This window comes from Botryllus schlosseri, chromosome 11 (genome assembly GCF_051294905.1).
Source record: "Botryllus schlosseri isolate E-star chromosome 11, Bs_hap1, whole genome shotgun sequence".
In the NCBI taxonomy this organism is placed as follows: domain Eukaryota; kingdom Metazoa; phylum Chordata; class Ascidiacea; order Stolidobranchia; family Styelidae; genus Botryllus; species Botryllus schlosseri.
The window spans coordinates 320,913-332,786 of record NC_137246.1 but is presented as its reverse complement, the minus strand read 5'-3'; the positions used below and the strand labels follow the sequence as shown (position 1 = coordinate 332,786).

General features: G+C 38.2%; 1 long non-coding RNA gene across 1 annotated transcript; it reads left to right on the top strand.

The window, feature by feature from the left end:
- Nucleotides 1–6,701: 6,701 nt before the first annotated feature.
- Nucleotides 6,702–11,595, top strand: LOC145450572 (uncharacterized). Its single transcript, XR_013918522.1, has 3 exons — nt 6,702–7,659; nt 10,338–10,523; nt 11,417–11,595. It is a non-coding gene; the product is annotated as an uncharacterized LOC145450572 (long non-coding RNA).
- Nucleotides 11,596–11,874: the final 279 nt, after the last annotated feature.

Here is an 11,874-nt window from a genome sequence, read left to right as displayed (position 1 = left end):
GTCAAATACTTTCCGTTATTCTATAGAAGTCGCGTTTCTGACTACTTAAAAGTTGCTAGAGCTCATGCTATTTTATCGTCGTATCGATGTTCGTTTTGAAAAGTAGCATGCTCAATGGTTAATGTTCACATTATTCAGTTAAATTAGGTTTTGCGCAAAGAAAAAGGACTGTAAGTAGGCAAACCTTAGCTGAGTATACTCCGAAAAAACAGGAGTAATTCGTTACTCACCAAATAAATGGATATCATTCAATATGAGTGGCGTTAGGATATCCGTCAAATACTTTCCGTTATTCTATAGAAGTTGCGTTTCTGACTACTTAAAAGTTGCTAGAGCTCATGCTATTTTATCGTCGTATCGATGTTCGTTTTGAAAAGTAGCATGCTCAATGGTTCATGTTCACATTATTCAGTTAAATTAGGTTTTGCGCAAAGAAAAAGGACTGTAAGTAGGCAAACCTTAGCTGAGTATACTCCGAAAAAACAGGAGTAATTCGTTACTCACCAAATAAATGGATATCATTCAATATGAGTGGCGTTAGGATATCCGTCAAATACTTTCCGTTATTCTATAGAAGTTGCGTTTCTGACTACTTAAAAGTTGCTAGAGCTCATGTTATTTTATCGTCGTATCGATGTTCGTTTTGAAAAGTAGCATGCTCAATGGTTCATGTTCACATTGTTCAGTTAAATTAGGTTTTGCGCAAAGAAAAAGGACTGTAAGTAGGCAAACCTTAGCTGAGTATACTCCGAAAAAAACAGGAGTAATTCGTTACTCACCAAATAAATGGATATCATTCAATATGAGTGGCGTTAGGATATCCGTCAAATACTTTCCGTTATTCTATAGAAGTTGCGTTTCTGACTACTTAAAAGTTGCTAGAGCTCATGCTATTTTATCGTCGTATCGATGTTCGTTTTGAAAAGTAGCATGCTCAATGGTTCATGTTCACATTGTTCAGTTAAATTAGGTTTTGCGCAAAGAAAAAGAAAATTCACGCAAAAGTCGCTATTGCTCCGTGATGATTTTGATGTTGTTCCATACCGATTTGGGAGGTAGTACACCTAATTTCGTAAAGTACACAGAAAACTACTTCTACTAAATTCCTACACTTCTAAACTTCTACACTGAATCTTGTAAAGTATATAGAAAAGGAAAGCCAACGAATAATTCATGAAGTTCCGATAGGCTATATTTGAGGTAATGATTCCCGTGCGAATGAAAAGTAAGTAGAGAAGCTTAGCATATCAACGATATCGTTGCCAGTCATTGCGTCGATTCGCTGCTTGAAATCCTCAAGATCGATTGATGTTTCGAGGTTTCGCGGTTTCGCTTTGCTGTCATCCGTACGAGCAGAATGTCTGGATTAGGAACAACTACGCCAGGACCATTAATGCTTTCGATACAGTGCAATATGAATAGCGCTACGTTGATCAATTCAAATTCAACAATGGCTCCCGCGCACGATTATGTAGCCGGATTTTCGTTGAATATTGACGACACCCACAAACCTAAAGATCTCTTTCCCCTTCACATCTATGATAGAGTTATCACTCCAATGACTACGAATAACTTGAGATTCCGTCGGATTAATATCCGAATCAAATAATACCAGAGTATCTTTTCCGACTTTTAAAACCCGCACTGTCGCGTTCGGCCTATGTCGCAACACCACAATATGCGGCCATACAAAACGATGAATAGTAGCTTTTTGTAGTACCATATCTGCGAGATATTTTCAGTTGGGTGTAATTTCACGCTGCTCACCAATTTACAGCTCACAGTGCAACTGAATTGGCGTTCATACTAATTCTACATAATTTTTGCATGTCAGGCAATTACATCAGCAGTAAAACGCCGGCGGCTACTCATTTGAAGCTTGTTAGTATCTGAGATAAATGGCGCTCAAGCGTAGCATGGAATCGCTAATACACCATACCAAATTTCGTCAGACATGTCATGATGTAACACCTTTAAAAACCAACGCAGTTCTATACAGACTTTTGATGCAATAGCGATTACACAGTAAGTAACTAACTGAATATGTTTGTAGACTATATCTCCACTTCTACCATTCAGAGATGTTGAGCACATAAGTATATGTACTTCTTCAAAGTACTCAAGTAGCTTTTCGTAGGATATAGATGACACTGACAACACTCACCAAGACCACTGGTCCACTGAAAAAAGTACATTGTAGCAGTAAAGTCCTACTAAAGTACAAGAAGTAATGATTTCCCAGTTAGTTAAAAAGTAAGTATTGCAGGTATAGTTTGATCGAAAAAGCGAAAAACTCTGAAATAGAAGTAGATGCAGTGTAAATAGGTAACACTTCATTGAGTATAGCGCAAGCAGGCCAAACCTATACTGGAGTACTCCAAAATGTACAAGTACTTCGCTAATGTAGTAAGCAGGCCGATATGAAGATATTCGTTGAGCTGAATGAACATAAAAATACTCCCGTGCCCCGAAATTTATGTATAATCTGAATTGTATTTTCTGGAGGGAAAGTATTATCTAGCGTATAATGAATGTTATTTATTTTTTGGAATATTAGTCCTAAATACACATAATAGAATATCTAAGGGAAGTATCGAAGTTTCATAATAAACATGAAAATACCTGGTGTCGTTGAGTTGAATAAACATAAAAAATATTCCCGCGCCCCTCGTTGTAGGATTAGGGGGAGTTAGAGAGTTAGGTTTAGGTGGGCGCGGGAATATTTTTTATGTTTATTCAACTCAACGACACCAGGTATTTTCATGTTTATTATGAAACTTCGATACTTCCCTTAGATATTCTATTATGTGTATTTAGGACTAATATTCCAAAAAATAAATAACATTCATTATACGCTAGATAATACTTTCCCTCCAGAAAATACAATTCAGATTATACATAAATTTCGGGGCACGGGAGTATTTTTATGTTCATTCAGCTCAACGAATATCTTCATATCGGCCTGCTTACTACATTAGCGAAGTACTTGTACATTTTGGAGTACTCCAGTATAGGTTTGGCCTGCTTGCGCTATACTCAATGAAGTGTTACCTATTTACACTGCATCTACTTCTATTTCAGAGTTTTTCGCTTTTTCGATCAAACTATACCTGCAATACTTACTTTTTAACTAACTGGGAAATCATTACTTCTTGTACTTTAGTAGGACTTTACTGCTACAATGTACTTTTTTCAGTGGACCAGTGGTCTTGGTGAGTGTTGTCAGTGTCATCTATATCCTACGAAAAGCTACTTGAGTACTTTGAAGAAGTACATATACTTATGTGCTCAACATCTCTGAATGGTAGAAGTGGAGATATAGTCTACAAACATATTCAGTTAGTTACTTACTGTGTAATCGCTATTGCATCAAAAGTCTGTATAGAACTGCGTTGGTTTTTAAAGGTGTTACATCATGACATGTCTGACGAAATTTGGCATGGTGTATTAGCGATTCCATGCTACGCTTGAGCGCCATTTATCTCAGATACTAACAAGCTTCAAATGAGTAGCCGCCGGCGTTTTACTGCTGATGTAATTGCCTGACATGCAAAAATTATGTAGAATTAGTATGAACGCCAATTCAGTTGCACTGTGAGCTGTAAATTGGTGAGCAGCGTGAAATTACACCCAACTGAAAATATCTCGCAGATATGGTACTACAAAAAGCTACTATTCATCGTTTTGTATGGCCGCATATTGTGGTGTTGCGACATAGGCCGAACGCGACAGTGCGGGTTTTAAAAGTCGGAAAAGATACTCTGGTATTATTTGATTCGGATATTAATCCGACGGAATCTCAAGTTATTCGTAGTCATTGGAGTGATAACTCTATCATAGATGTGAAGGGGAAAGAGATCTTTAGGTTTGTGGGTGTCGTCAATATTCAACGAAAATCCGGCTACATAATCGTGCGCGGGAGCCATTGTTGAATTTGAATTGATCAACGTAGCGCTATTCATATTGCACTGTATCGAAAGCATTAATGGTCCTGGCGTAGTTGTTCCTAATCCAGACATTCTGCTCGTACGGATGACAGCAAAGCGAAACCGCGAAACCTCGAAACATCAATCGATCTTGAGGATTTCAAGCAGCGAATCGACGCAATGACTGGCAACGATATCGTTGATATGCTAAGCTTCTCTACTTACTTTTCATTCGCACGGGAATCATTACCTCAAATATAGCCTATCGGAACTTCATGAATTATTCGTTGGCTTTCCTTTTCTATATACTTTACAAGATTCAGTGTAGAAGTTTAGAAGTGTAGGAATTTAGTAGAAGTAGTTTTCTGTGTACTTTACGAAATTAGGTGTACTACCTCCCAAATCGGTATGGAACAACATCAAAATCATCACGGAGCAATAGCGACTTTTGCGTGAATTTTCTTTTTCTTTGCGCAAAACCTAATTTAACTGAACAATGTGAACATGAACCATTGAGCATGCTACTTTTCAAAACGAACATCGATACGACGATAAAATAGCATGAGCTCTAGCAACTTTTAAGTAGTCAGAAACGCAACTTCTATAGAATAACGGAAAGTATTTGACGGATATCCTAACGCCACTCATATTGAATGATATCCATTTATTTGGTGAGTAACGAATTACTCCTGTTTTTTTCGGAGTATACTCAGCTAAGGTTTGCCTACTTACAGTCCTTTTTCTTTGCGCAAAACCTAATTTAACTGAACAATGTGAACATGAACCATTGAGCATGCTACTTTTCAAAACGAACATCGATACGACGATAAAATAACATGAGCTCTAGCAACTTTTAAGTAGTCAGAAACGCAACTTCTATAGAATAACGGAAAGTATTTGACGGATATCCTAACGCCACTCATATTGACCCAGCAAACACAAAACCGTAAAAGGATCATCCGGGATCATCTCGATTAGGTTCTGATTTTCTAAGTGTCGAGGGAATGTCTAAAATACGTAGTAGGATGGTCTTGTGGTTATATTCTATCAGAATAAATTCATACTCGGTGTTGTTCCATCTCATGCATTAGGCTTCTTTATATCCGGTAGTTAACCTAATAATGCAAATTTTCTATCTCTCGCGGGTACGACTAAAATACGTAGAAAGGATGACTTTTTCGGTACATTCAATAACGATGAATTCTATCCGGTTTTGTTCGATCTATATAGCTCAGTGGATCTCATGCGGTAGCTTCGTTCTATCCATTAGAAAACAATGTTCTCCTTTCGTTTTATTGCGTGAGGATGTCACCGGTGTTGTATATTCGTGTTGTTGCTCTAAGGTCGAATAGTTTTGTTTTCCTCTGATATATATGATCTTCATTATATATATATTCGCTCTTTCGGTAATCTCGCATGTTCAACGAGTATGGTTAATAGTTTTATTCAGAGAATAACTAAATAAGTGATATGTTGTACGTTTAGGAATATGATTATCGATGCGTGACTTCTAGAATATTTCGGCGATTCAAATTTTACGTCATCGCGCCATACAAAGATTTGAAGCGCAACAGGTCGCAGCCAGGCATAGTTCGCTCTTTCTGTATGGTAAATGCCGTAAATATATAGGAATTGTGACTGACTGAGGTAGCGGGTTAAAGGTATATATGCAGTAGCATATAGCTTATGGGGTATTTCGAATTGCCTGTAGTATATGACGCCTAGAGCTGTTTGACTTTCTGCAAAACAGGTGTAGACAACTATAGAAAAGTTTCAGCTTTTCCAGGTTAGAATTAGAGCTAAACCGTTTTTCCGAATTAGATTACAATTATATTGCTGGCATTTCGCTCTAATTTAGTGAAATCAGACCACTATAATTCGCTTCAAACATCTGAATTACCGGTACCTATACCTACGGTATATCATAATATTTATGCTTGAATTTTCTAGGTATATAAGTCATATAGATACATTCCTGTAGAACACTGATTTATGATTTTATAAAAGTTGGTGCAAGAATGGACATTTTCAACTTGATGTTGATTAATGGAGCAAAATTTGATATTTAAGTGCAATTATACCTCGAATCCAGTAACAAGATTATTAATCGTTGAAACCAAACGCAGCTTGATTATGTTGGCCCAGAGAATTTGGCTAGCCAGACCATATTGATGGAATATGGTCACAGTAAGATAATATTTTGGGCTATTTTACATGAACTTTCCAACATTTGATTTGATATGCCCACTAAAACAGTTGTTATTCTGCTTTCGAATAAGACCTTAATTGCTGGTTTCAATGGTAACTGTGTTTGTCAAAGGCTGCAAAGGTAATTTCTTTTCCTTGTTAGATGTTTATTTGTTTGTTTGTGGTGTTCATGGTGGTGGTTCGACTACACTGGTCATTTTACACCAGGCCGGTTCTTATTATTATCATTCCGTATCTGCCCGATTACCAGTGAACTCGGCACTTAGTGAATTCGGCCGCACAAACTCGGCACTTGGTGAATTCGGCCGTGGTAAATCTCGTAGCGGTACCGGTCACCATGATTGGTTACTGGAATGTTTGCCGGTGAACTTGGCACTTTGAGTGGTTGTCAATGTTGTACGGCGGTCAGGGCATGCGTAGATCACACAGTCACGGCGTGATTAGATCACAGATTGCATAATTGCGGGAAATAACGCGACGCTCTTCACTTGGTGAACTCGGCCCTTGGAGGAATTGGCACTAGAACACCTTCGCATTAGAAATGCATCAAGTATGAATGAACAGTATCAAAAAGGAAATTTAAACGTGTCGTGGCTCGTGGTAGATCTCGTAATCTTGGGATCCTTCAACCGTGTTATCGAGACACCCTAATCCCAGAGTGGAATCGTCTCTCCAAAGGCGAAAAATAATTTATTTTGACGTGATCATGCAAAACATTTGTTGATGAGGAACACTGGCTTGTCGTGATCGATAAACGAAGAAGCGCCGCTTGATGTTCCACAGTGTTGATCTCACATACAACGCCAAGATCCATCTTCTCAAAACTTACACGACACAGGCCCGTGACTCACGCCATCGATTCCAAGCAGACCGCGCGTGGTCGGTATATGAGCGCTGTGTTATTTCCCGTGGCTACGCAATCCGTGATCTAATCACGCCGTGACTGCGCGATCTACGGATGCCCTGACCTCCTTACAAGATTGACGAATCACTTGATAATACTATTATTAGTTTGATAATTCATATTAATAGCTGTAAATACACTTCATTTCAAAATTTCCCGAGGGCCGAATTCACCAAGTGCCGGGTGCATCGGCAACCATCTGCCCACTTACAGCACGGCCCACTCCTAGGCTTTTTAAGACATGGCTATGCGAATCAGATGGCGAGGAGGAGCCTAGATAAACGGCCAACACTTCGGTAGGAATTATGGAGTCGACGTGTCACGCTCGAACCCGCAATTCATTGGTGTTTAGCTATAATGGAACGTACCACTACGTTTCCTCGCCATACCTTGTAAAATGAGACCGTAGCATTTGGCATTTCGTGTGGCAATTGACTTTTGTGTGGAAAATTGTGTTCGTTTTAGAACTTATCCGAAACTTTTATTCCGCCATAGATTGTATATGATAAAACAATATCGGAATTGATCCTAGAAGAATTCCAAAGCAACTCACCACAAAGGAGGATTTAAAGAAGTTTGATGGAAAATTGAATGAAAGCAAAAGCCTTTGCAAGAGATGTGGTATGTTGAATCTGTTTTGGTATTTTTAAATAGGCCTACTTTGTTGTGCCGATAGCAGACAGTATATATAAACGTAAGATGTGGAAGCTATCAAGGTGTTTTTAGAAATTCAGTCAGTCAAAGTGGACGATCGTATTGCTTGGATTATATTTAGGCTTATTTTAGCATCTTTGAGATGCAACTCGAAACGTGGACGGTCATGAACATCTAGGGCTCTTCAAAAATGACTTTTTTTCTCAAATCGTACTGGCTACTTGATAAAATTGTTAGGTTACCTAATTTAAGCCTACAAACAAAATATGGTTCAAATCCAGCCAGTATCCGCTTTGCTACAAGAGAAGAAAGTTCCTATTTATTATATAAAAATGAATAATAAAAAATTTGAAGATTTTCTGTTAACCCCATGAAAGTGTTAGGCTGTCTATAGAAACGATGCTCACCAAATTTGGTTTAATTCCAACCAGTGGAAGCGGAGTTATTGCTGTCGAAAAATTTGGATTTTAATAAAATAGTACTTACGGTGAGCACAACTTTAATAAGTAAACAAAGAATCGGTCACCGTAAATACTATTTTATTCAAATCCACATTTTTCGACGGCAATATCTCCGCTTCCACTGGTTGGAATTGAACCAAATTTGGTGAGCATCGTTTCTATAGACAGCCTAACACTTTCATGGGGTGAACAGAAAATTCTCAACTTTTTATTACCTATTTATTTTTATATAATAAATAGAAACTTTCTTCTCCTGTAGCAAAGCGGTTACTGGCTGGAATTGAACCAAATTTTGTGTTTAGGCTTAAATTAGGTAACCTAACAATTTTATCAAGTAGCCAGAACGATTTGTGAAAAAAAGTCATATTTTAAGAGCCCTAATGTCCATGTCAGAGAAACGTTTTAGGGTAGGCCTACTCATATGTCTCGCAGCGTTCTCTACATAATTGTCAATTGCGATACAAACTGTTTGCTTGTATTGGTAAAGCCATCCAACTTCGAATTGTAAAATGTTGGGAGTCTTGATATCAAATTTTTGAAAGGTGCACTTTGAGAAGATTTCGGAATCTGTCAAATTATACAAAAATTTAGCAAATTCTTTGACATATTTCATCTATTTGGGACTCGATCAACGTAAAAGAATTGGTAATCATTTTATACAATATAGGGGAGACCGGGGACAAATGTAACTAGGGGCAAATGTAACAATCGACCTCACCGCTAGTAGGATGGAGAAATCAGCTTGATATTTTAAGTGCGCATGTTGTAGTTATCTCTCCTATTATACCTGGAGTTACGTTGATCTACGATGCGAAACCCCGGAATAATTTGCAAAAAACGAAATTTTTGACCCTTGAGTAAAGTTTTTCTGGTCTGGAATAATTTGTCTGGACGAATAGTACCTCAAGTAGTTACAACGTAATATGTGTAGTTGGAACAATGTTACTATAGTCTACCGTGGTGATGGAAAGAATAGGACTTGCATCGCCGGGAAGGTACCATACTGAGACACTAATCATGGCCGAGCGTGTCAGGGGCAATCGTAACACTCTGTTACATTTGCCCCGTTACAAAATGTTATCAATTCTGAATGTCTTTGTTCATATGTTGGTATTACCATTCATCTACTGCAGAATAATCTTGCAACAGCCAGAAGTTCACCAGAACAGATACTGCCTTGCGATACCAATTCTAACATGATCATCTGTCGAAACGGCCATACAATAGTGGTGATGTGAATCTGACGGTTCGGTTATTTTCGTGATTCAACCACCCTTTCTCATGTTGATCGACTTTTGGTGTGTCGAACTTCAATAGTCATGTCTTAATTCTCGTCCTCTGACTTTGATCATAGCCCACTTACATTTTGATATTTGATGTGAACAATTTATGTTTATTTTCTACAGCACAGATAAATGTCATTATAGCTTTGACGCCACACAATGTTGCGTCCTCGTTTTACTAAACTATCATCGGCCCATTCAACCAAGATATGTTAGCCAGGTCGGTTTCGCACCTTCGCAGGTGACCGAATCACCAACCCATTATGCGCCCTGAACAACAGAACCTTGGTAGAAGAGGCCGAATATGTGTAGGGGGATGATGGAATGAATTTGTCTCTTGTACACTTTAAGCTTGAACAAGACACGAAGGGTGATATTGCATTCAGATGCCATAAATGCGATGGAGCGTAGCCTGGAAGCGTTCAAACGTCTCTTCCTAGTTTCATGCAATATTACAATTTGTGCTTCCGTTTTCTTTGTTCATTCAGTTTGTGTTCAGTTATAAATAACACTGTTACAATTGCCCCGCAAGGGTGGTACAATTGCCCCTGGGTACGGGGCGATTGTAACATTTGAGCAGCGATTTTTGCGACCCAAAATTTCCATGATTGATTGTTGATTGAGTTCCAGTTTAGTTTTCATATCAACTATCGAGTTGTTGGCTTCTTTATAAAAAACTTTGGAAGTGAAATTTCCACGAGAAGAACAGGTAATGTTGGAAAATACGAAAAGTGTTACAATTGTCCCCGGTCTCCCACTATTGTATTTGTAGTTGAAGTATAGTAATAATTCTTATGGTTACCGCACTTGTAACGATTCACGGCCATAACTGGAATAATTAGAATGATGTAACTTTCAAATTGTCATGCATTTTGCAACAACATTGTTCTCAATTTTCAAGGTGCTGACCATTCGAGGAAGAATCACCCACCGGGAATTCACGATCCGTAAACGCGGCCGACTGTTTCTCTCCTCAAGCGGAAGCGACAGAGAAGAGGAACGAAGAGAAAAAAGGAGCAGAAATAGCAAGAGTGTGACAAGTCGCGTCCGTTCGCTTTAATGCGTATTTCCATCCGCGAAGTAGTAGGTGGGAAAACTAATGGGCGTTTGGTTAGGGCTTATATAAGGTTGACTCCAGCGCTGTATTTGCTAAATGTTGCTATGAAATAGGTGTGGTGTCATTTGGTATCAATATTGACTATTGAAAGACCATTTGTTAGTGGTCATGGATTTGTTCGGCCAGTATGCAGTAATTTCTGATGGTCACTTCCCGGGCTTCTGTTCTCTAACCCCTCATGATTGTTATTCTGCTTCTAGTAAGACTGTCGATTCTAATGTTTTATCGTATCATTTGTCGGAGGTTTCGCTCGCTTTATTTACAACGTTTTGCTCTCTGCTAGGTCAATTACTGGCTGAGTATCACTACAGCCTAAGAAACTGCACTAATTCTCATTTTAATGTCTTGCTGGTTATCTTGCTGTCAATTCTAATAATTTATTAATGTCTATACCAGTGCCGCCACTCAAATGTTTTGTTCTCTGTACACAATATTGTTAGGTCTTCAGCTTTCCAGGCAGAGTATCATTCCACTTTCTAGACTTGAGTATATATCTCTCCAACTAGCTGCCAAATAACTGATTCATTTGGATTGTTGAATTGATCATTTTGGACAGAATGTGAAGAAATTTTAGTCAAGAATTCTTTTTGTGTTAGTGGCTGTTTTCAAAGAGTGCTGAAGTAGTCATCGTTGATCTTGATAATCAAGTAGAAGTGACGATTGAAGTCAGTTCTCTAGTCATATAATATTAAAAAATATAATAATAAAACTTGAAAACTTGAGTGGAAATAGTTCAGAATCGAATCCATTTTAGTAAGTATGGGCGAAAAAAATGTAGGAGTCATTCGTTAGTCGCTACCTCTGCCATTTTCGCAGTACGAATGTCTTAGCTATTAATCATCATTTTCATTTTATTTCTGCAGGGTGTTGAAAAAAAAAGGCCGCATGCTGGTTATTTAACTGGCTCATCAGAAGATGAAACCTGATGATAAGGACTGTTTTCACTTTCTTTCTAAAGACATTCGTTCGTTTGTTCGTTTTATTTTTTACAACGGCATTATTGCCAATTCGTTTGAAATTAAATTATCACAAATGTGATTAATATGTAGTAAATAATGTGGTGTGTGTACGCAGCCGTGATCAGGTTAAGCCCATAGTGGTAGAAAACAGGTTATTATATCAGGATCTTCTTCTTCTAACGTAGGATCTACATTCTACTCACCATGTTTAAAGGCTGTAGCATCTGCATAATATTTACATTATTGAAGGACATGGAAAAGACGTTGAATTGAGTCGACACAAAATCCCCCTTTCTACGACCTGCCGAGATCTAATATCTACTATATCGGCTCGGCTTTTCTACATCTTTGGTCTGTACTGT